This window comes from Elephas maximus, chromosome 11 (assembly GCF_024166365.1).
Source record: "Elephas maximus indicus isolate mEleMax1 chromosome 11, mEleMax1 primary haplotype, whole genome shotgun sequence".
NCBI lineage: Eukaryota > Metazoa > Chordata > Mammalia > Proboscidea > Elephantidae > Elephas > Elephas maximus.
This window is the reverse complement of record NC_064829.1, coordinates 56075189-56101226: the sequence shown is the minus strand read 5'-3', so window position 1 is coordinate 56101226 and position 26038 is coordinate 56075189. Positions and strand designations below refer to the sequence as shown.

Sequence of the window (26038 nt, the reverse complement as noted above, 5' to 3'; positions counted from 1 at the left end):
GTCTCTGCTTTCAAGTCTGTTGGATATATACCTAGGAGTGGAATCACTGGGTCATATGGTAGTGCTACTTTAGTTTTTTGAGGAACTGCCACTCTGTTTTCCACAACAGCTGTATCATTTTGCATTCCCACCAGCGGTGGATAAGGCTTCCAATTTCCCCACAGGCTCACCAACATTCGTTACTTTCTGTTTTTTTTTTTTTTTAACTTAGTCATCCTTTGTTGCTGTTGTTGTTTGGTGCCATCTAGTTGATTCCAACTCACAGTGACCCTTTGTACAACAGGATGAAACACTGCCTGGTCCTGAGACCATTGTTGGAGTCACTGTGTCAATCCATCTTGTTAAGAGTCTTTCTCTTTTTTGCTGACCCTCTACCTTACCAAGCATGATGTCCTTCTCCAGCGACTGGGCCCTCCTGATAACATGTCCAAAATATGTACGATGAAGTCTCACCATCTTCCCTTCCGAAGAGCACTCGGAAGTTGTACTTCTTTCAAAACAGATTTGTTCATTCTTCTGACAGTCTATGGTATATTCGATACATTTCACCAACACCATAATTCAAAGGCATCAATTCTTTTTCAGTCTTCCTTATTCATTGTTCAGCTTTTGCATGCATATGAAGTGACTGAAAACATAATGGCTTGGGGCAGGCACACCTTAGTCCTCAAAGTGACATCTTTGCTTTTTAACCCTTTAAAGAGGTCTTTTGCAGCAGATTTGCCCAATGCAATGCATTATTTGATTTCTTGACTGCTGCGTGGGCGTTGATTGTGAATCCAAGTAAAATGAAATTTGTGATAACTTCAATATTTTGTCCATTTTATCTTACTGGTCTAGTTGTGAGGATTTTTGTTTTCTTTTTTTAAGAATCAACATTATTGTAGTATTATCTATTTCTCCCTTCAAGTCTATCAGTGTTTACTTTATATATTCAGGTTCCCAGATGTTGGGTGCATATATATTTATGATTGTTAAATCTTCTTGATTAATTGACCCTTTTATCATTATGTAATGCATCTCTATCTCTTCTGACAGATTTTGTCTAAAAGTCTACTTCCTCTGATATTGAGATTACCACCCCAGCTGTTGCTCCATAGGGTTTTATTTAAATGGCTGATTTTTAGAAGTAAACCACCAGGCCTTTCTTCAAGTTGCCTTAAAGTGGACTTGAATCTTCAACCTTTTGTTTAACAGCTGAGCACATTAATTGTTTGCCTCACCTAGGGACTCCCTAAGTTAAACCACCAGGCATAGTTGCCAGGAATTCAAGGAAGGTCTCCTTCTTTCCTGGTGAAGTCCACCCCAAGCCTGGGCTCAATGCTTGCCATTATGGAAGGGAGGCCTTCCAGTGTTAACCATACCCAACATGTGATGGAATTTCATACTCTTCTGAAAATACACATTCACCAGCTCAAGTGATTAGTATAACAACCTATGAGGTAGGTGAGACAAGTATTCCCATCTTCACTTTATTAATGGAATAGTTGCAGCCTGGGAAGCTGAAGTGAATCATGCAAACACACACTTCAAATTTATAATAGTAACTATCCTATATCAGGTACTTTCCATGTAACAAGCATGGTGCCAAGACTTCATGGGTATTATTTGTGTGGGTTGTGTGCTGTCAAGTCAATTCTGACTTACAGTGACCCCAAATGACAGAGTAGAACTGCCCATAGGGTTTCCTAGGCTATAATTTTTACAGGAGCAGATCGCCAGGTCTTCTCTTCTGTGGAGTGGCTGCTGGGTTTGAACTGCTGGCCTTTCAGTTAGCAGCTGAATGTTGAACCATCGCACCACCAGGGCTCCTTCTTCATGTGTATACCATCACTTGGTCCTCATACTAACAAGGATATTCGTATCTCCATTTCACAGATGAGGAAAATGAGGAAACTAAGGCATAGAATGTTCAAGTAACTAACTCAAGGTCAGGTAGCTAGAAGTGGTGAAAGTGGGATTCAAACCCAAATAACATGACCAGAGGTGCTCCACTCTACCAGTGCAGTAGTAAAGGCAGTCTAGGATCCAGGATTCCTGAATCCCCATTGAGTATCGTTTACAACATTCTCTTCTGGCACCAGACCCATTTTGGTGTTTGCTACAACACTAAGGTGACCCTGTCTGGTCCTCAAAGAACTAGGTGAGACCAACATCCCAGTCAAATTGGCCCTGTTCTGCAAAGATGGCCCTTGATCCCTTCCTACCTCGCTCCCACCCCAGCATCACTCTGCCTGCCTTGTCTGCCTAGAGCCATTGTGTATTCTGTACTCGTCCTGCCCACAAACTCCCCTTGACATCGACAAGAACAAGTGCAGCATACCCGATAAAGACCTGCAGTGCGGCACCCTCAGCAAAGGGAGGTCTGGGTCACTAGGAGGGTGCCGGGAAGCTAGGGCTGGGCCCAGGTGGATCCCAGCAGTCCCTAGTCTCACCCTGAGCCTTAAAAACTTCAATTGCTATGTGATTTCTTATAGTTTTTTCATTTTGCCAGAGATAAAGAGTATACCCATTCATACACATATAGACATGTTAGCCACGGCAACTAAGAAAGCCATTCACATTGCAGCACTGAAATGAACAGAGCTGAACAATAAGCTAAAACATGCCTAGAGCAAGTTGAGCAATAAACAGGTTTTTAATTTTTTCCCCTTCCATCTCTTGAGTGTCTGTCTCTGATGGATGGTGTGACAGAGGAAGGCAGCTCCATAAATTCTGAATTCAGAATACTAAATCAGTGAGTGGCAGAGGGTGCTGGGAGCCGGATCCCTTCTTCCTGGAGTGGCTGTTTTATGGGACCCTGTGACTCAGGTCTGCTCCTCCCAAGGTCCAGTCCCTGGTGCAACCCATGAACAGGCAGGGGCTCCACATGCTTCACAGTAGCCCATGAAGGCAGCATGTGAATCCTTAACGCTGGGAGATCGGGGCCTAGAAAGGCCAGGGATCTTGTTCAAGGTCACATAGGGGTACAAAGATAGATCACTTTGAGGCAACAGTGAGGGTCTTTGAGTCACAGTCCAGTCCTGGAAGTAGGTGTTGCTTCTCCATCCTGCATATAAGGAAAATGAGCTTCGAGATGGTTATACAGCTTGCACCAAATCTCACAGCTAGTACACGTTGACGGGGGATTGGAACCTCAGTTGATTTGCATCCAGAATTCACATCCTTTCCACTAGAATGGTGCTCCCCAAACTTTTTAACATTGTGGCACATTAACAAAATAATATTTGTGCTGCATACTGGAGTAGACTGGAAGGGATTTGGGAGCATCTTTTGGAAGTCCTGGTGGCGTAGTGGTTAAGAGCTATGACTGCTAACCAAAAGGTCGACAGTTCGAATCTACCAGGTGCTCCTTGGAAACCCTATGGGGCAGTTTTACTCTGTCCTACAGGGTCACTAGGAGTTGGGATCGACTCAATGGCAACAGGTTTGGTTTTTTGTTTTTGTTTTATATGGACCTTGGAGTCCCTGGGTGGTGTGAACAGTTAATGCACTTGGCTGCTAATCAAAAGGTTGGAGGTTGGAGTCCACCCGGGGGTGCCACGGGAGAAAGACCTGGTGATCTACTTCCAAAATATCAGCCATTGAACAGTTCTACTCTGACACACATAGAGTAACCAGGAGTCAGAACTGACTTGATAGCAACCAGTATATGGGACTTGAAGGATTATTTTTTATTACCTTTTCTTTATATTATGTATTTACAATAAAAAAATAAAGTATTAGGGAAGATGCTAAGTATGTATTAAAATTTCAGATAATGTATTTTCAAAATTTTAATGAGAAACCTAACCTTGCTGCTATGAACATAATGTTTGCTACCAGGTTTTTGTGTTTGAAATGGCTCCATCCAATTCCTGGTCAATACTGTTTAGTGATAATTTCTTCAAATTCTCAATAACCACCACTGATCAGAAACTTTGTTCACACAATCAAGTAATAAAAAAATTTAACCTTTTTTTAACAATTAAAATTTTACAACCGTTAAAATTTTAAGAATCTAACAGCTTATTCTTCCATTGACATACTGTTGAAATCTCTTGTGATATAACATTTGAATTTCCAATATGATATGAATTTTTGTATATGAAGTGTTTCACATGATGATGAGCCTAATCTGAGGAACACACATGCAGTGTTTGAGCAGTCTCCCAGTGGCTAGCTTGGACCCCCTCTAAAAGGGCTCATCAGCTGCAAATGGAAGGGAGAACCCAATAACTACAAAGCAGAGACTCAGGGATCTGCCTGTTCCTGTACACCCCAGGAACCCAGCCCAGCATCCTCCACACACCTTGGGCTATGCACCATCCTCTGTGGGTGTCTGGGACACAAGTCCTGCCGTAGCTCCACACACCCTGCTGTAGCTCCACTTGGCCCTTGCACTCAATGGCCAACTGGTTGCAGAAGTAAACATCCAGGTAGTAGAGCACCTCCTGGCTGCACTCAGCTCAACCTGGAGGGACAGAGTAGACACTCTGCACAGGTGTCTTAGAGTCAGGGTTCTCTAGAGAAACAGAACAAGTGATACATATATAGTGAGAGAGATTGATTTAGTTCAAGGACAGGATTGTGGGGGCTGGCAAATACAAAATCCGTAGGTGAAATGGTAGGCTGGAAACTTCTGCAAGTTTGCACCCCAAGATCTGTAGGCTAGGCAATAGAAAAAGTGCCGAGTGAAAACAGAGAGAGAAAGAGTTCTGCCTAAATATCGATTTATAGTCTTGAGGCAGACCACACCCTAAGGAAACTCCCTTTTCAATTGATTGATTACATTACATTAGATTACATTATGGAACAACAACTAAACTAGTGTTTGGCTAAACTGTTGGAAACCATAGCCTAGCCAAGTTGATACATAAAATTAACCATTACAACAGTTGCTGTTCATTGTGCTTGCCACAGGTGAGGACCAGAGAATGGTCCTTTGGAATCTGTTCCCTGCAGTCTGCCTCAGAGGAGCCCCATCGGCTGCTAGGAGCCAATGCTGATAGCTCCAGGGGCTCTGGGTATCCCAAAGCCTCCAGGGCTGGAAGCATCACTAGCTCTCCTCTACTTGTAGTCTACCTGTGGCTGGCTACCTGTTGGGAAGCTTTATTCTAGATCATGCTGCTCAACGTAATTATTGAATACAGTGAATACGATTTTGAGATAATAACAGGTTTCTTCTCCCAGTTCTTCCTACATGTTACCTTTCTTTGCCACTTAGGCAGTTTTCCAGGTCCTCTGCCCTCCAGGAAAGATGGATACACTCAAGTACAGCGGCACCATTGCCCAGCTTAGAATTTCAGAACATGCTTCTGAAACTCCTTAGCAGAAACAGGTATGAAAGCAAAGCATCTTGTGAGAGAGGCTTGAGAGCATCCTGTAGCCCTTCGAAGGGCTCAGAAGTTTCAGGTTTTAAAACAAAAAACACGGAGTGGAGAAGAATACAAGGTAAGAGCCATTTTTTTACCCACTCAGCCCCCAAGTTCAGAGGTGGGAGGGATCAACCAGCAGGTGAGAAAAGAAATCAGAGATGGAACTGGCATTTAGATGGTGAGTCCCTGAGATGGACACCAGCAGCATTGCCCTTTGGGACTGAAGGAAAATAGAGTGCTACAGAATGACTGAAACCCTGATTCCAAATCTCAGATAGATGCAGGAAAATCTGAGATGAAGAGAACATTCCCTGCCCCACAGAGGTGCCCCTTGTCCAACATGGCTCCTGGGCAGAAGACTAGCGATGGCTGAGGGCACTTGTCTAGGCAGATCAATCAGCTTCGGGAGCTTGCTCACCCTGACAGCCTGTGGAGAAAGCCCCCAGCATTCCAAAGCTCCCCACGAGGAGGCGTAGATGTGGCCCAAAGGGCATCTGGAGACCAAGAGGCTTTGCAGTTGGGACAAAGACAAAGCCAAAAGCATTGGATGTGACAACTGGAAGCCACCGTGGGGACCAAGGTTATATGCTACAGATGCAGCAGGGGCAGAACTCACAGGATGAGGTACACCTCAACAGTTAGGAAGGTGTCCCTCCCTCATTGCAGAAGATGCCCAAGCCCCCAGAAACTTGGATTACTCCATGAAGAGGAGATCAAAACAGAGGTTAAACTGACCATGTTAAAATGAGAAGTGGCTAGCTCTCTAAATTGCTAAATCTGTGTATTCCACCTCTGCAGGAAAGAGGGCTGAAGAACCAAGGTGAGTTCCATTGTAAGGAAACAGTAAGTTACAGTTTTGCACATCTAAGATGATAACTGTGTAAATAATTCATACCCATTGCAAATTTATAATTGAATTCATAACTGTTCACTTTGGAGTATAAACAAGATATATAACAGTCAAATCCTCCACTTATGAAACAAACCATTACTGAATCTCAATGGGAGAAAGAGGCAAGTAATCACTTTATAAAATTATTCTTCACTTCACAAATGCTGTTACCTCTGAAGACCTTTAGTTGGTCAGATACTTTAATACAGTTAAAATAGTATTCGATTTTGTACAACTCCTTTTTCTGGGCAATCAGTACAGTACCACGATGAAGAAATCTAATTTGTTTTGTGCTAATTTGTTTTAAGCCAAACCTCAGCCTGCAGTGCTCATGCTAGAATTCTGAAGAAGGGAGAAAGAATTGGCATGAGGTGGGCAGGTGGAAAAGGGGCCATGTTGATGCAGAACTCATAGTCAAATAACTCTTTTTTTTTTTTTTTCTGTAGTCTCTATAGTGCCAAGAACCAGCTGTGGGACCCTCCACAAAGTCCTCTCCTCCCGGCTTCTTCTAGAGGGGCAGATGATCAGACTTGGGTGGCTCTGTAGTTTCTTCTAGCACTACTCTATGACTTTGTGCTCGTGAGTGGGCTTGGGTAACAGACTGGCCCATATGTGTTCTTGTAAATAATATTAGAGCGTTCAAAAGCATGGTCCATACTGTGACCCTGTCTTGGACCATGAGTACTTGCCAAATAGCATCTAATCAAATCCATACTGAGTGCCCACTGTATAGCAGCCTCCAGAGCAGACGCTATAGGGGAAACAAAGGAAAGTCCCATTTCCTGCCCTTGGAAGAGAGGATGCCTCAGAGGAAGCAAGCAGAAGATCAAATAAGACACTGCAAAGCTGACTGACCATGGCTCCAAGGAAGGAGATTGCTGAGCTGGGTCCTGCAGCACAGGCAGAATTTCTAGACAAAAAAGAGGCCATTGTAGGCAAGGGAGCATGGAACCTGGCAACAGTGGGGATCAGGGAATGATGCAGCTGATGGAGAACAACACCTAGTGTGAAAAGCACTGCGGGGAGATACCGTTGCTGGGGGAATATGGTCGCATAAGTAGCTGCTATTGGTGGGCAGCGACAGATGGGGCAAGGGGGCATAGAGTGAGTTGTGGAAACATTTCAATTCCCAAACATATTTAAAGTTGTTGCTCTCTGTTTTCTCCTTCCTCACCCAGCCAAGATGCTGTAAATAACCCCATAGTGCAGCCTGTAGTTGTTAGGTGACATCAAGTCCTGTGACACAGTAGAACTGCCCCATAGGGTTTTTTTTTTTTTTTTACTCTAATCTTTATGGAAGCAGATCACTAGGCCTTTCTCCCACAGAGCTGCTGGGTGGGTTCAAACCAACAAGCTTCAAGTTAGCAGAGAGCACTTAATTGTTTGTACCACCAGAGCTCCTAGCACCAAATCCCCCAAATCCTTTTTTTTACGAAGGAGGAAACTCGTGGCAAGGTCTTAACATTAAGCAAAACTCTTCCACTCCCATGGACAGGGCAACTCCCAATGTTTTGGCTTTGTGTATAATTCATATCTCGCAATTTTCAAAAGAGTATTTGAGAGGGTGGAGCTTAAAATAAAAATCATAAATAGGGTAAGAATATTAAAACTGAAATATCAAATCAGGAGCCACAGAGAGGTTAGGAGAAATAAGGAAAACTAAATCAAAGTTAATATAGCTTTTGCCACTGAACTACATTTAGCTGTGAGCTTCCTGGAAGCCAAAGAGAAGAAGGAAACTTAATTTATTATATAGCTAACAAAAGTAAATATATTAACTATTCAAAATAGACACACTGTTTCTGAATGCTCAGAATATGTGACAGGATTTTGAGGATGTTATTGAGAGTTTGCCAGAAACTCCCGTTGGTTGCCCCAGTAAGCAGAATACTTAGTGAATTAATTAAAATAATATTTATTAGACACTACTGCTATGTAGATATTTTGCTGAGCACTGAGAGGTATAAGGAGAGATAAGACACAATTCTTGCCTCAGGCTCTTAATAATGGAGATGCAACTTATAGTCAATTAAGTATTTATGCAACAACAAATGTTAATTTAGTTTTCTGTGTGATGATTTCCATAAGGAAAAAGAAAAAAAACCAAACCATTGCCGAGTTGATTCCAACTCATAGAGACCCTACAGGACAGAGCAGAACTGCCCCATAGGGTTTCCGAGGAGTGCCTGGTGAATTCGAACTGCTGACCTTTTGGTTAGCAGCCATAGCTCTTAGCCACTACTCCACCAGGGATTCCTTCCATAATAAAGGCAGCTAAAATAAATTTTTTTTCTCCAAGCTTGAAAGAAAGGCCCAAACAGAGCCTGGATGTATCATTAAAAAAAAAAATCCAGAACTCAGTTTATATCTCTTTCTCATGAAAATGTAGACTATGGGTCAGTTTAGCAATTTATTTAGTTAAAAGCAACAGAAAACTTGATTAGATCAGCCCTTCTCAAACGTGAATGTGCATCTAAACCACTTGGGGGTTGTTGTTAAAGTGGCAGTTCTTCTGCAGCAGATCGGAGGTAGAGCCTCGTTTCTAACAGACTGCCCGACCCTATCAATGCTGCTAGTCCACAAGCAGTGCTTTAAGTAGGGAGGGACCGGAAGAGTAAAAACCAGTTGCCGTTGAGGTAACTCCAGCTCATGACAACCCCGGTGTGTCAGAGTAGAACTGTGCTCCAGAGAGCCTTCAATACTGATAATGTAGATAGCCAGGTCTTTCTTCTGAGGAGCCTCTGGGTGGACTCAAACCTCCGAACTTTCAGCTAGCACCCAAGCATGTTAACAGCCTGCACCACCCAGGGACTGAATCAGAAGAATAATGACAATGAGTCAGAATTGATCTGACAGCAGCCAACCCACACACAATGTCGTGTTTATTGTGATCTGGTAATAATGTAAGAGTAATCAAAACAATATGAACACGTGTATTAGAACTATACTCGCAACAAAGGACGCCTAAAAAAGGAAAGAAAACTCTTGCCCTCAATAATTTCTCACTTCACCGATCATTTCTTGTTGCATACACTTTATAGCAAGGTAATAGTATCTCCTCTTAGCCTTTGAATCTCGGTGCTGATGAAGAATATTGAATATATGATGGACTGCCAAATGAACAAACAAATCCGTCTTGAAAGAAATACAGCCAGAATTCTCCTTAGAAACACGGATGGCGAAACTACGTCTCACATACTTTGGACATGTTATCAGGAGGGATCAGTCCCTGGAGAAGGACATCATGCTTGGTAAAGTAGAGGGTCAGCAAAAAAGAGAAAGACTCTTAACAAGATGGATTGACACAGTGGCTACAATAGTCTCAAGCATAACAACGATTGTGAAGATGGCACAGGACCGGGCAGTATTTCCTTCTGTTGTACATAGGGTCCCTACAAGTCACAACCGACTTGACAGCACCTAACAACGACTTAGCATGATCCAACCCAGTTGTTTTCTTGACTTTATTTTAGAATGAATCTCTTCTGCATCAGCTAATGCCAGGTTCATTGACTCATCAAAACCCATGATACAACCCTCCATCAGCATGCTCACTTGCTCATAGAGCCACTCCTGAACTGCGATCTATTTTGCAAGTATCTGGAAACCCTAGTGACGAAATGGTTAAGAGCTACAGCTGCTAATCAAGAGGTCGGCAGTTCAAATCCACCAGGCACTCCTTGGAAACCCTATGAGGCAGTTCTACTCTGTCCTATAGGGTCACTATGAGTCGGAACCAACTCGACGGCAACAGGTTTTAGAAATATCTGAAGGTGAGGTTAATGGGCTGCACCATCACCTGCACTTTTGACCCTGGCCATGGTATGCCACGGTGGATGCTCACACTCCACATGGCACTTTTTAAAAAATTAACTATTATAATAAAGGCTCTCATTTATATTGGCTTTATGCTGTAAGTTTACTTCAAATGTCTTTGGAACTAAGTAGGGCATAAATAATATATTTAGGAACTGGACAGTTCATATGCTTTCCTTTCCTGGTGTTCCCTTTCTGTCCCTGGCTCCTTTTCTTCAACCATCTGAACATGAATGGAAGTTGGTGTGAATGAGTTTCTGAAGCTCAGTGGACAGAGCCCCTCATGGCCCCTCACAGTCACCCTCAACAGCACATTTAGATGTGAGTGTGATGAGGGTGGACAAGGTGATCTAACACATGGGTGGGGAAGGGGGGCTGCAGGGTGCTAGTGGCAGATCCCGACCTGGGAAGACAGCAGGGTTCAGCAGCAGGCTTGACTCTGTCCCTTCTGGTTGTGTAATCTTGAACCAGTAAACCTTTCTGACTTTTAGACTTCTCATCCAAAAAGGCATAGATAATGAGAAATGAGGATTATGGGAAATGAATGAGGCAAAGTACAGAAAAGGCCCTATCCTAGCACCTGGCATTTGGAGGGCACTCAATTTGATGTACTTGCTTCAATTTCTTAAAGGGGTTCTCAATCCATAGGTTTGCCACCAACGTTATGTGGTCTGAAATTCCACTATCGGAATCTCATTAACTGACTTTTATTTTAAAAAGACAAATACCCCCTTGTTATTTATACCTTAGCCTGGCTTAGACTGTCTTGGAGAACAAGCTGTCAGCAGGATAGCAAAGTGATCATTTTTTCTAGGTAATTTTATTGTTGTAAAATACGTATCACTAAAGTCTTTACTATTTCAACCATTTTTAAGTGTAGGATTCAGTGACGTGAATTACATTCACTAAATTGTGCAACCATCCCCACTTTTTCCAAAAGTTTTTCATCACCCCAAACAGAAATGACTCAGTGCCCCTTAAGCAGTAACTCCCCGTTCTCCTCTCCCCCAAACACCTGGTAACCGCTAATAAACCCTGGTCTCTATGCATTTTCCTGTTCTGGGATGATACAGCACTTATCCTTTTGTGCCTGATTTATTTCACTCAGCAGAATGTTTTCAAGGGTCATCCACGTCATATCCAAATTTCATTTCTCTTTATGGCCGAATAACGGCAGCAAGATAATAGTGTGATGAGGGGGAGAGGAGGGTGACTTTTGGAGCAGAGTGTTTTGGGGAGCACAATTCTTTCTGGATGAGAGCCTCGCTGGGGAGCAGGCTGAAGACAAAGGAGAGAGGGCACCTGATGAGAGGCCTCAGTGACAGCTTCGAGATGCTCCCCCACTTCACAGGGCCTGAGAGCAGTGTTTCTGAAAGGTGAGAGTGTGTGCATGACTCCTCCCCCCCCCGCCCCCCGCCCCATGCAAATGTCAATGCTGGATGTCTGGAGTGGGACCTGAGATTCTGCATTTCTGACAAGCTCCTAACCTTGCTCAGGCTCTAGTCCTTGGACCACACTCCGAGTGGCAGATTTTAGCAGACTTTGGCTCAGATCTCAGTTGAAATTCAGACTCAGGGAATGTGTGGGGGCTCCTGCATGCGGACTCCTCCCCAGCACCTGGAAACTCCTACTTCCCCACACCCTCTGGGGCCAAGTGCTGCCTCCATTCCCAGCCCCAGGCCCATGTGAGTTGTTATCATTTATTGTTTATTCAGAACTTTGCCCAAGTCACTATGCCCAAGCACTTTCCTAAAATAGAGAGCTATTATATTCACTGCTTTCCTTTTATTTCTTCATCTGGCATTTTCTATAGATTAGAAAAAAAGCAATTAAATTTGTCTGGTGTGATTTGCACTACATCAACTCCTGCTATTTACTGCTTGTTAGTCTAGCCTTCAACGTTGACAAAGCGCTCTTCTTAATGCAGCACCGTGCCTTGCCTGGGAGGTGACTTTCATTTTAAGTTTCCTGAAAGGGAGATGCATAGGGCTCCATTTACGCAACTAAATGCATCTTTATTTTTAAACATACACGCTCACCAAATGCCAGAATCCAAGGACTCCGGGCCCAGCTCTGTATGTGTGATGCCAAACTTTGGAGTTCCATTTCCCTCATCATTAAAATGGAAGCAATAAATGTATGCCTAAATGTCTCACTGTGGAACGGCCTCCTGGAGAACTCAGTATGGTATTAGGCACTTGATGAATGTTTATGGAAAAAACTCAACTGTTTCTCTGCTATGACACTGCCAGTTGCCTACTGACAGCCATTCACCTTTCTTTTTTACTAAAAAATGCCCAATTTTCTTCAGACTGGTGTGAAGCTAAAACTATACTCCTTCCCATACTCCCTTGTAGCTAGAGGTGGTCATGTGACACAGCACTGGCCAGTTAGAGTTAAGCTTTTTTTGAGAGGGGGGAGGATTTCCAGGAAACCTGTGCCTTCCTCTTACACTCCCTCCTTCCTCCTATCTAAAATACAGACCCGTACACAGAGGAGGCGCAGCTATTTTGCAATAAGCAGCAAAAAGTGCAAGGAGGAAGGCGACGTGCTAAAAACAGTAGAGTAGAAAGATGGGGGAAGAATGGCTCCCTGGCGACATTGCTGAGCTTGAACAGAGTCCTGCCTACCTCTCTGCTGGAAATGCTTGTCGCTTTAGAGTGAAACCAGAAGGGAGAGAGTACAGCCTGGTGCTGAACCCTGCTATATTCCTAGGTTGGGATCTCCCAGCACCCTGTGCCCCCCCTTTATCTGCTTACGTGTTAGATCACCTTGTCCACCCTCATCACACCGACATCTAAATGTGCTGTTGAGGATGACTGTGAGGGGTCATGAGGGGTTCTGTCCACCAAGCTTCAGAACCTCCTCCACACCAGCTTCTAGTCATGTTCAGACGGTTGAGGAAAAGGAGCTAGGGACAGAAAGAGGACACCAGGAAAGCAAAGTATATGAACTGTCCAGTTCCTAAATATTCTATTTATACCCTACTTTTTATATCCAAAGACAGTGGAAGTAAACTTACAGCATAAAACCAATAGAAATGAGAGCCTTTATTATAATAATTTTTAAAAAGTACCACATGTTTTTTTTTTTTTTTTACCACATGGAGTGTAAGCTTCCACCATGGCATACCGTGGCCAGGGCCAAAGGTGCACGTGGTGGTGCAGACCATCAACCTCACCTTCAGATATCTGCAAAGTAGACCCCAACTCAGGAGTGGCTCTACGAGCAAGTGAGTGTGCAGATGGAGGGCTGTATAGTGGGTTTTGATGAGTCAATGAACCTGATAATAGCTGATGCAGAAGAGGTTCATTCTAAAACAAAGTCAAGAAAACAACTGAGTTGGATCATACTAAAAGGAGATAATATTACTCTGCTACAAAGTGTATGCAACAAGAGAAGATCGGTGAAGTGAGAAGATGTTGAGGGCAAGAACTTGCTTCCCTTTTTTAAGGTGTCCTTTGTTACTAGTTCTAAAACATGTTCATATTGTTTTGATTACTCTTACATTATTACCAGATCACAATAAATATGATATTGTGTGTGTGTGTGTGTGTGTGTGTTGGTTGTCGTCGAGTCGATTCCAGTTCATGGTGACCCCATATGTGCAGAGCAGAACTGTTCCACAGGGTTTTCAAGGCTGTGACCTTTTGGAAGCAGATCGCCAGGCCTGTCTTCTGAGGCACTTCTGGGTGGGTTCGAACCGCCAACCTTTCAGCTAGAAATCAAGCGCTTAACTGTTTGCGCCACACAGGGACTCCTAAATGTGATGGTAACAGATCACAATTTATTTTAAAAATTACATTGTTTCTTTCTAAAGAAAAAAAAGGTGTTACATAGTAAGAGGAAAAAATAATTTCACAGAGACACAGGGTAACGATAGTTGCTGCCGTCAAACACAAAACTTAGCTTTAGGTTCTATGACGGTTGATGCAAAAATGTATGGATGCCATTTCCTAATAAAAGCAATTATGATCAGGAGAGACCCATTTTTTTTCTCAGCACTGACAGCAAACCATCTTCTGAAACTGACAGACTCACTGCCTAGGCAGGGGTGAGGGAAAACTACCAGTGACCTGGAGGAGCAGGCTGTTTAGGTAAGGTTCCCCTAAATGAGATTCAACTGGGAAAGTCATAAGCATTAGCACAGCAAGGAAAAAATAATCATAAAGACAGAGATGGATTCAATAAGTGGGAGGACCCTTCAAAGCAGGGACTAGTTGAGAGAGACAAGTGGCCCCAGTGCAGAGTACAAATTAGATGAGTTTGCATTGGGAAGAGGCAGAGAGATAAATTAAAAAGGCAAGGTGATGTGGGCATGTATATGCAGGGCCCTGGACACAGGAGGAAATAGTGTCTGGTGGGTGAAATGGAGCCCGGGATATTGCAGCCAGTTGTGGGCATCTCATTACCCAGCAGATGCAGGCAAAGTGGAGAGAGTTCAGGCAAGGGCACCAGGCATGATTAGGTAGCAGGGGAGATTAATTTATGAAGAAAGATTAAAAACTAAAATAGGAGAGCTGGGCTAAGGGAAGGCTGGCTCCCCCTCCGTGTGGGGGTAATGTGAGAAGCTCTCAGGCCGGCAGAGAGGGAGGGTGGAGGGGGCTTGGTCTGGTCCAGGCCCCTGAGGGGTGAATGGGCCTAGGTGGGGGGAGATGGTGGAAACACCCACCTAAAGGTAATTGAAGTGACTCAGTCAAAACTAAGAACTAATTGACATCTGCTATTTATTTATTTATTTATTTATTTTTATATGCAGAAGTTACTGATCCAAAGAGTGGTTCTCAGAAGTGAGAATGGTTTGCAAGAGCCACCAAAGCGTTGTCTGTGCCTTTGGGTGGACTCTCAACGCCAACTTTTCAGTTAACAGCCATTGGCACCACCCAGGCACTCCATGAGAAACAGAGTGATAGCTAATACCATTCTCTAGCAGAGAAAACTATGGACTGTTATCCGTGATCCAAGCTGTAGTGAGTGTGAGAGGTGGGACTGGAATTAGAACTCCAGGTCCTGGGAGTGCTAGAGTATGCAGGGGCTGCTCACACACATCACTAAGAGGGCTGGTCGAATGCACCAGAAGTGACCCCGTTGCTTCTTCTCCAGGTAACTGATTCTGGTAGCCAGGACAATAAGCATTAGCTCCTGAAAGATTTGATGGGAGTTCACAGTAGCAAATAAGGAGGAAAGCTTAGAAAAATCAGGCAGTATGTCCAGAAGGCAATTCATCTCCTTGAAACTCCTCTTTCTAAAGAGGATTTTAATTTGTTTTTTGTTCAGTTTATACCTTGGGGGCCAAAGCTGCTGTTCCTGAGTAGGTACTCACCCCCATGGCTAGACCCTCTTCATCCCATCACCAATCCCCTTTGCAAGCTCAGCTGAGGCAGATTCTGGAGTCAATTCTGCCCCTGGTCTGAGGGAATCAAAGCAGGTGAACATCAGGCTTCTAGTTCCACTTTGACCATGTGCCCCACTTCCACCAACTGAGCCCTTGCTTTATACTCAGGCCCAGAGCAGCTTTCCAGCCTTGTCCTCTAATCCTGGCCCTTGACATTCACCAGGCACCCTGATTCCTCCAAGTCTGGGCCCTGCCTTGCTCTTTCAGAAGTAACTGGTTACAATTCAGGTTGAAGAATGCTCAGCATACAGTTCTTCCATCAGGACAGCCTCTTCTCATCTATGCCCATAGGCAGGCCTCTCTCTGGCCCTCAGCCTCTGCCCTGCTCTGGCAAGCGCTACAAAGCTCTTTTAGCTCTGCTGATAAGTGCCCTGAGGCACCATACTCCATCAGTAAGCCTTGGCCTGAAGGCACTCACTTCTAGCCTCATGGGTCAGCAAACCTAGCTCCACCAAATGCCCAGAGGTACCCTACTCCTCCAGCAAGCCTCCTGCCCGAAGGCACTCAGCTTTCTTCCTCCATGGGCCAGGAAGCTTACCGCACCTTCTCCTGCTGGTCTCCTCTACTGCTGTTTCTCTGCCACCACTTCTCTCTGTCTTCAGTTTTACAGCTCTCTGTCTCTCTCTCTGTCACCTTGTTCCAGGAGCTCCGCAGCGCAGGGATCCCGGGTCCAAATGATGTGCTTCTCTCTTGGCTTTTCTTCCTTGGTGGTGGTGAGATCTTTTCCTCCTTGCCTCTGAGTTGGCTCATATAAAGCCTATTGGGCTGGCAAAACTGACCAATCCCCTTGATGGGCCACAATTACCTTATTTGCACAATCCCACCAAATCACTTGGGCAGCAGTACAAGACTATGGTGAGAAAGGCCACACAAAATCAATCCATTGCACCGCAGCAGGGGTTCTGTCTTGTTTACTCCCAGATCCCCCAAGAACTAGCACACAGGAGGCACACAATAGCAGGGGACACAGGAGTTTGACAATAACTGGCAGATGCACAAAGGCTTTATTGTGTGCCAAATACCTGCAAAGCCTGAACTCAATAATCCTCCCTCATCCCACCCCTCGTTAGTTCCATTCCAGTTATTCCTTTCTCAGGCATGAGAAAGCCTGCATGAGAAAGCACCATCCATCTGGTTGTACATTATTCATTCATTCAGAAAGTGTTTTTTGAGAGGCTACTATGTGCCAGGCAGCATTCTAGGCACTAGGGACACAGATTCCCTGACTTAGGGGAGCTCACATTCTACTGGAGAAGACAGGCACAAACACATGAATAAATAATGCAATGCCTTCAACATTACTATGAAAATTAGCAGGATAAAGAGAGAGAGTGTGACAGGGTGGACATTTGAGCAGAGACCCAAGTGAAGTTTGGAGTGGCCATGGGGTGATGGGACAAAGAGCAACCAAGCAAAGGGGCCAGCGGCCATGAGATTGGTGGGAGTGCTCTTGACAGATGTCATTTGGAGCACCTCTCTCCCCTCACTGCCTCCATATCCAATTCCTCATTGATCCCACTTCTTGCCATCCTCCTGCCACCACCTGAGTTCAAGCCGCCATCATCTTCTGCTTGGGTTCTGCAAAAAATTTACTTACTGGTTTCCTAGCCTCTCCTTTTATATCCTTCCAATCCATTTTCCAAACTGTGGCCAGAGCCATCTTTGCAAAACGCACATCTGGCCATATGGCTAAAAACTCTTCAGGAGCTTCCCGTTGTTCTTAGGCTAAAGAGCAGCATCCTCCCCTTGGCTTGCAAGGCTCAACATAGCCTCAGTGCCCTCCCACCTTCCTCCTCACATTCTCTCTAAACCCGAGTCACCCTGGCTTTCTTGTACACACAGGGCATTTGCACATGCCTGGTACCCTCTCTAATTCACCTTTCCCTTTACAACTCCTCAGTTTTCAGATTTCAGCTCAAATGTCTCTTCTTTGTCTGAAACACGACTTGGACAGTTTCCTTGGTTATTGCTTGCCTAGAAGCAGGTTTTGTTTTTCCATAGCACTCATTTATGCAATTCTTTATTAGGATTATTCAATTCCATGGGAATAAGGAGTCGTCCCTGGGTGGTGCAAATGGTTAAGCACTTGGCTACTAGCCAAAAAGTTGGCAGTTGAAACCCACCCACAGGCACCTTGTAAGACAGGCCTGGCAGTTTGCTTCCTAAGGATGGCAGCCTTGAAAACTCTATAGAGCAATTCTACTCTGCACACATGGGGTCGCCATGTGTCAGACTCAACTCGACAGCAACTAACAATGACAACAACAGGGACTGTATCTGCTTTTAATCACCGTGGTAACTCCAGCATCTAATACAGGGTTGGCATATAGTATGCCCTCCATCAGGGATGGATTACCCAGTAAGCAAGGTATGCACGGGCTTAATTGCATTTACTTACTGATCTGTAGCGCACAATTTCCCTGCCCATGTGTACCTCGCTTACTGAAAGCTGGTGCGTCCTGTGCTTACCAGTTAATCTGCCCCTGCCCTGAATTAATGTTGAATGAATGAATGAATGAATGAATGGCAGTAGAGTGCAGCTGTTTACGAGGGAAGGCATACACGCAGCCTCTCTCCCTTTGTCCAGACAGAACAAGCATGGGAATCTGGAAGTAGCAAGTGTTTTGAGTAAATGAGCCCTAGGTCCCAGCCCAGAGTGGAGGATGGCAGAGCTGCCCACAGCCCCAGCCAGGCTAAGACAGGAGACTGTCTTACGAGAACAATTCATACTGGCACCAGCAGCCAACTTCATTTAGGGAGGCATAACACTTTAATTATTGGGCCACTCCAAAGGGCTTCTACAGCTGAGAACTAATTGCTGGTAAAGGTTGCCTAGATGAGGTCAGTGAGCGCTCACGAACACAGCCTGCTAGTTCAAGGAGACAATGAAACTTTGAATTAGTATGCCAGAAACATCTGAAACATATTCATTGTATTAATAGAAATGCCTAAGTATGTTAGACATTTTGGGGCTTATTATTCATATTAGTTATAATATGGAAATCAAATTTTATTTCTAAATTGCAATCAAATGGTATTTTCTATTAAAACTTTAATAGCAAGCCAAATTAAGCAATGCTTTTTTTTTTTTATGGGTTACATATTAGTAATCCAGTTTGGTTATCACTCATATTTCTTCTCTTTTGTTATGAATCATCATGGGAATGAAATAAAACAACAGATATTTTCCAAAATGAACTGAAAAGTCTTTTCTTTTCAGGAACAGAGGACCTTGCTTAAGAGTGCAAATTAGTAATATTGTCTTAGTGAAATAAACAAAAACCAAAGCAAACTTGTTGCTGTCGAGTCAATTTCAACTCATAGTGACCCGATAGGGACGGAGTAGAACTGCCCCAAAGGGTTTCCAAGGAGTGGCTGGTGGATTTGAACTGCTGACCTTTTGGTTAGCAGCCAAGCTCTTAACCACTGCGTCACCAGGGCTCTGAAATAAACAAAGGCAAGCGCTAATGGTGGAGGTTCATGTTCTTGAAAATAGTTTACCTTCTTTGTCTATCACACTGCTCTGCCGAACCAAGGGCTGAAAATGTCCTGAAGAGATCAATTAATCAAGTCTCCTATGTCATGGCAAAACTGCATAAAATCCTTTCTGAAATAAGTATTAGAAGTCCCTGGGTGGTGCAAATGGTTAAGCGCTTGACTAATAGCCAAAAGGTTAGTGGCTGAAACCCACCCAGAGGTGCCTCAGAAGACAGGCCTGGAGATCTGCTTTCAAGAGCTCACAGCAATGAAAACCCTATAAAGCAGTTCTACTCTGCATACGTGGGGTTGCCAAGAGTGAGAATCAACTTGACGGCAACAAACGACAAAGATGGATTAATAGCCAACCTTATTTCTTTGTCCTAAGTGCAGCAGTCTTGCGAGAAACATAATTGGATTCCCCCAGTGCCTCTTGTACGTAGTAGGTGCTCAATTAATTGCTAAATTAATTTAATAAATGAACCAATCACAAGTTAACCACACAGAAACATCTACTGATATTACATAAATATATAAAGCACCCAAAACAATGCTTGGCACATAGAAGATCCTTAGTAAATAAATATGATGTCTGTTTTCCTACTAGACACAGTTCAGGTTAGCAGTCACTTCCCTGGTCCTTTTAAAAATCATTGTATTGATAGTAAATAACATCTTATTGAGTATTTCCTATATGCTAGGCTCTGTGCTAAGCTCTTTACACATAGCATTTCATTGATTACAATAATCATAGAAGCAGGCACTATTATTATCCCCATTTTACAGATGAGGAAAATGGAGCATGGAAAGGGAAGTACCTTGCCCAAGGTTACAAAGCTTTTAGTGGTAGAGCTAGACTTTGAGCCCAGCCAAGACTATTATTCAAATTTACGCATCAACCACTAAGACCAAAGATGAAGAAATTGAAAGATTTTTACCAACTTCTGCTGTTTGAAATTGTTGGAACAAACAGTCAGAATGCATTGATAATTACTGGAGATTGGAATGTGAAAGTTGGAAACAAAGAAGGATTGGTAGTTGGAAAATATGACCTTGGTGATAGAAACAATGCCAGAGATCACCTGATAGAATTTTGCAAGACCAATGACTTCATGCAAATACTTTTTTTCACCAACATAAATAGTGACTATATACATGGACCCCACCAGATGGAATACACAGGGATCAAATCGACTACATCTGTGGAAAGAGACAATGGAGAAAGCTCAATATCTTCAGTGAGGACAAGGCCAGAGGCTGACTGTAGATCAGACCATCAACTGCTCATATGCAAGTTTAAGTTGAAACTGAAGAAAATTAGAACAAGTCCACAAGAGCCAAAGTATGACCTTGAGTATATCCCACCTGAATTTAGAGACCATCTCAAGAATAGATTTGATTCGTTGAACACTAACGACTGAAGACCAGATGAGTTGTGGAAGGACATCATACATGAAGAATGCAAGAGGTCATTAAAAAGACAGGAAAGAAAGAAAAGACTAAAATAGATGTCAGAAGAGACTCTGAAACTTGCTCTTGAACGGTGAGTAGCTAAAGCAAAAGGAAGAAATGATGAAGTAAAAGAGTTGAACAGAACATTTCACAGGGCAGCTCAAGAAGACAAAGTGAAGTATTATAATGACATTTGCAAAGAGCTGGAGATGGAAAACCTAAAGGGAAGAACATGCTTCGCATTTCTCAAGCTGAAAGAACTGAAGAATAAATTCAAGCCTCGAATTGCAATATCGAAGGATTCTATGAGGAAAATATTAAACAACTCAGGAAGCATCAAAAGAAGATGGAAGGAATGCACAGAGTCCCTATACCAAAAAGAATTGGCCAACATTCAGCCATTTCAGGAGCTACCATATGAGCAGGAACCAACGGTACTGAAGAAGGAAATCCAAGTTGCACTGAAGGCACTGGCAAAAAAACAAGGCTCCAGAAATTGACGGAATATCAATTGAAGTATTTTCACAAATGGATGCAGTGGTGGAAGTACTCATTCATTTATGCCAAGAAATTTGGAAGACAGCTAACTGGCCAACTGACTGGAGGAGATCTATATTTATGTCTATTCCCAAGAAAGGTGACCCAAACGAATGCAGAAATTATCAAACAATATCATGTGCAAGTAAAATTTTGCTGAAGATCATTCAAAAGCAGCGTCAGTAGTGTATCAACAGAGAGCTGCCAGAAAGTCAAGCCGTATTCAGAAGAGGACACAGAACCAGGGATTATCATTGCTGATGTCAGACGGGTCCTGGCTGAAAGCAGAGAATACCAGAAAGATGTTTACTTGTGTTTTATTGACTATGCAAAGGCATTTGACTGTGTGGATCATAACAAATTATGTGAAGAATAGGAATTCCAGAACACTTAATTGTGCTCATGAGGAACCTGTACATAGATCAAGAGGCAGTTGTTCAAACAGAAGAAGGGGATACTGTGTGGTTAAAGTCAAGAAAGGTGTGGATCAGGGTTTTATCCTTTCACCATACCTAGTCAGTCTGCATGCTGAGCAAATAACCCGAGAAGCTGGACTATTTGAAGAAGAATGGGGCATTAGGATTGGAGGAAGACTCATTAACAACTTGTGTTATGCAAATGACACAAGCTTGCTTGCTGAAAGTGAAGAGGACTTGAAGTACTTACTGATGAAGACCAAAGACCACAGCCTTCAGTATGGATTACATCTCAACATAAAGAAAACAAAAATCCTCACAACTGGACCAATAAGCAACATCATGATAAATGGAAAAAAGATTGAAGTTGTCAAGGATTTCATTTTACTTGGATCCACAGTCAACACCCATGGAAGCAGCAGTCAAGAAATCAAAAGATTCATTGTATTGGGCAAATCTGCTGCAAAACACCTTGTTAAAGCATCAAAAAGCAAAGATGCCACCTTGAAGACTAAGGTGCAAATGACCCAAGCCATGGTGTTTCCAGTTGCTTCCTCTGCATGTGAAAGCTGGAAGATGAATAAAGAAGACCAAAGAAGAAATGATTGTGGCATTGGAGAAGAATATTGAATATATCATGCACTGCCAAAAGAATGAACAAATCTATCTTGGAGGAAGTACAACCAGAATGCTCCTCAGAAGCAAGGATGGCGAGATTATGTCTCACATACTTCGGACATGTTGTCAGGAGGGATCAATCCCTGGAGAAGGACATCATGTTTGGTAAAGTACCAAACCAAAAACCAAACCCACTGCCATCGAGTCAATTCTGACTCATAGCGACCGTATAGGACAGAATAGAACAGCCCCCATAGAGTTTCCAAGGAGCGCCTGGCGGATTTGAACTTCAGGCCTCTTGGTTAGCAGCTGTAGCACTTAACCACTATGCCACCAGGGTTTCCCTTGGTAAAGTACAGGGTCAGCAAAAAAAGAGGAAGACTCCCAATGAGATGGACTGACACATGGCTGCAAAAATGGGCTTAGCATAACAGTGATTGAGAGGATGGTCCAGGACTGGGCAGTGTTTTGTTCTGTTATACATATACAGATCTATCCTGAAGTACAACACTGTCAGTGATAGGATAATATCCATACGATTAACTGGTCTTCCTTATAACAAAAAAAAAAAAAAAAAATTTTTTTTTTTTTTGTTATAAGGAAGACCAGTTAATATGACTATTATTCAAATTTACACACCAACCGCTAGGGCCAAAGATGAAGAAATAGATTTTTATCACCTGCTGCAGTCTGAAATTGATCGAACACGCAATCAAGATGCATTGATAATTACTGGTGATCGGAATGCGGAAGTTGGAAACAAAGAAGAAGGATCAGTAGTTGGAAAATATGGCCTTGGTGATAGAAACAATGCCGGAGATCAAATGATAGAATTTTGCAAGACCAACAACTTCTTCATTGCAAATACCTTCTTTCACCAACATAAACGGCGACTATACACATGGACCTCACCAGATGGAACACACAGAAATCAAATTGACTACATCTGTGGAAAGAGACAATGGAAAAGCTCAATATCATCAATCAAACAAGGCGAGGGGCCAACTGTGACACAGACCATCAGTTGCTCATATGCAAGTTCAAGTTGAAACTGAAGAAAATCAGAGCAAGTCCATGAGAGCCAAAATATGACCTAGAGTACATCCTGCCTGAATTTAGAGACCATCTCAAGAATAGATTTGATGCATTGAACACTAGTGACCAAAGACCAGACGAGTTGTGGAATGACATCAAGAACATCATACACGAGGAAAGCAAGAGGCCACTGAAAAGACAGGAAAGAAAGAAAAGACCAAGATGGATGTCAGAGGAGACTCTGAACCTTGCTCTTGTGTGTTGAGCAGCTAAAGCAGAAGCAAGAATTGATGAAGTAAAAGAACTGAACAGAAGATTTCAAAGGGCGTCTCGAGAAGACAAAGGATTATAATGACATGTGCAAAGAGCTGGAGATGGAAAACCAAAAGGGAAGAACACGCTCAGCGTTTTTCAAGCTGAAAGAACTGAAGAAAGAATTCAAGCCTCGAGTTGCAATAGTGAAGGTTTCCACGGGAAAAATATTAAACGACACAGGAAGCATCAAAAGAAGATGGAAGGAATACACAGAGTCATCGTACCAAAAAGAATTAGTCGATGTTTAATCATTTCAAGAGGTAGCATATGGTCAGGAACCGATGGTACTGAAGGAAGAAGTCCAAGCTGCTCTGAAGGCATTGGCGAAAAACAAGGCTCCAGAAATTGGCGGAATATCAATTGAGATGTTTCAACAAACAGATATATCGCTGGAGGTGCTCACTCATCTATGCCAAGAAATATGGGAGACAGCTCCCTGGCCAGCTGACTGAAAGAGATGCATATTTATCCCTATTCCCAAGAAAGGTGATCCAACTGAATGTGCAAATTATAGAACAATATATTAATATCACACACAAGCAAAATTTTGCTGAAGATCATTCAAAAACAGCTGCAGCAGTATATCAACAGGGAACTGCCAGAAATTCAGGCTGGTTTCAGAAGAGGACATGGAACCAGGGATATCATTGCTGATGTCAGATGGGTTCTGGCTGAAAGCAGAGAATACCAGAAGGGTGTTTACCTGTGTTTTATTGACTATGCAAAGGCATTCGGCTGTGTGGATCATAACAAATTATGAATAACATTGCGAAGAATGGGAATTCCAGAACACTTAATTGTGCTCATGAGGAACCTTTACATAGATCAAGAGGCAATTGTTTGGACAGAACAAGGGGATACTGACTGGTTTAAAGTCAGGAAAGGTGTGCATCAGGGTTGTATTCTTTCACCATACCTATTTAATCTGTATGCTGAGCAAATAATCCGAGAAGCTGGACGATATGAAGAAGAATGGGGCATCAGGATTGGAGGAAGACTCATTAACAACCTGCGTTATGCAGATGACACAACCTTGCTTGCTGAAAGTGAAGAGGACTTGAAATGCTTACTAATGAAGATCAAAGACCACAGCCTTCAGTACGGACTGCACCTCAACATAAAGAAAACAAAAATCCTCACAACTGGACCAATGAGCAACATCATGATAAACGGAGAAAAGATTGAAGTTGTCAAGGATTTCATTTTACTTGGATCCTCAATCAACAGCCATGGAAGCAGCAGTCAAGAAATCAAAAGACGCATTACATTGGGTAAATCTGCTGCAAAGGACCTCTTCAAAGTGTTGAAGAGCAAAGATGTCACCCTGAAGACTAAGGTGCGCCTGACCCAAGCCATGGTGTTTTCAATTGCACCATATGCATGTGAAAGCTGGACAATGAATAAGGAAGACTGAAGAAGAGTTGACGCCTTTGAATTGTGGTGTTGGCGAAGAATATTGAATATACCATGGACTGCCAAAAGAACGAACAAATCTATCTTGGAATAAGTGCAGCCAGAATGCTCCTTAGAAGGAAGGATGGTGACACTGGGTCTTACATACTTTGGACATGTCAGGAGGGATCAGTCCCTGGATAAGGACATCATGCTTGGCAGAGTACTGGGTCAGTGGAAAAAGGGGAAGATCCTCAACGAGGTGGATTGACACAGTGGCTGCAACAATGAGATCAAACATAACAACCATTGTAAGGATGGCGCAGGACAGGGCAGCATTTCGTTCTGTTAAGTGCATAGGGTCGCTGTGAGTTGGAACCAACTTGACGGCACCTAACAACAAAAACATAGGGTTGCTATGAGTCAGAACCAACTCCATGGCACCTAACAAGAACAACAACACTAGACTACACTGCCTCTCAAGTACAGGAACTGCTTCAATAGCACCTTGCCCACCCCCCTCATTGTCTTGCAAGGAATCTTTCAGTGTCTTGCAAAAATTCGGATTCTACAAGGGCTTTAGGAGGCGTAACTTCGCATCTGCCATTGTAGGCTCTGCCCAGTCTGCCTCCCAGCTCACGTTCCCCTCTTTCTGACCCTGTTGACCACTCTTCTCCCAACAGGCCAGCCCAGGAGCAGCTTGTCCAGCAGGCAGGGCACTTCGGGGTATCAGGGCTATCAAGGAGAGTAACCACCCTCCTCTCCTGATGCCTCAGTGTCAAACAGCTGTTTGCTAATTTGCTTGAAATAGGAGAGAGTGATAACAAAAATCATGCATCTTCACTGGAAAAAAGGTTGAACTATATAAAGACATAGAAAGAACATAAGTAAAGCCCCTTGCCATTTCTCCCTCCTTCACCTTCCCCAATCCCAAGACCCAGAAGCAACCAGTATTAACCGCTTCACTCTTAGGGCTGTGTGCTTAGTTATGGGAGTGGATCTCAGGTGAAATACAAATACCCCTGAGAAGAGAACCCTTTACATTGCTTTGGGTCACTCATCCCTCAGGTAAATGAGTTTCCCCACCTTTCCTGAGATGAGGATTTGGAGGAGGGTGGAAGAGAACCTGGGGCCCTGTGCCTGCTTGGGGTCAGGGATAGAGAAGCTCAGGTGGGGTGAGGTTTTAGAACCGTAGATGAAATGTGCAAACAGCACACTTTTGCTAGAGGCTGACTCTGCTAAGAAAGAGGAGCAGATGGTCTACCAGGAGTCCAGATATGGTCAGTGCTGGGAGGAGAGAGGGTGCAGAGAAGGCTAAAATCTGGCTGAGAAACAC

At 43.4% G+C, this 26038-nt stretch overlaps 2 pseudogenes; one reads left to right on the top strand and one right to left on the bottom strand.

Moving 5' to 3' along the window:
• Positions 1-9263: 9263 nt before the first annotated feature.
• On the bottom strand, positions 9264-12851 carry LOC126085751 (small nuclear ribonucleoprotein E-like; annotated as a pseudogene).
• A 337-nt stretch (positions 12852-13188) lies between these two features.
• LOC126085749 (small nuclear ribonucleoprotein E-like) lies at positions 13189-13480 on the top strand (annotated as a pseudogene).
• The last annotated feature ends 12558 nt before the right edge of the window (positions 13481-26038 follow it).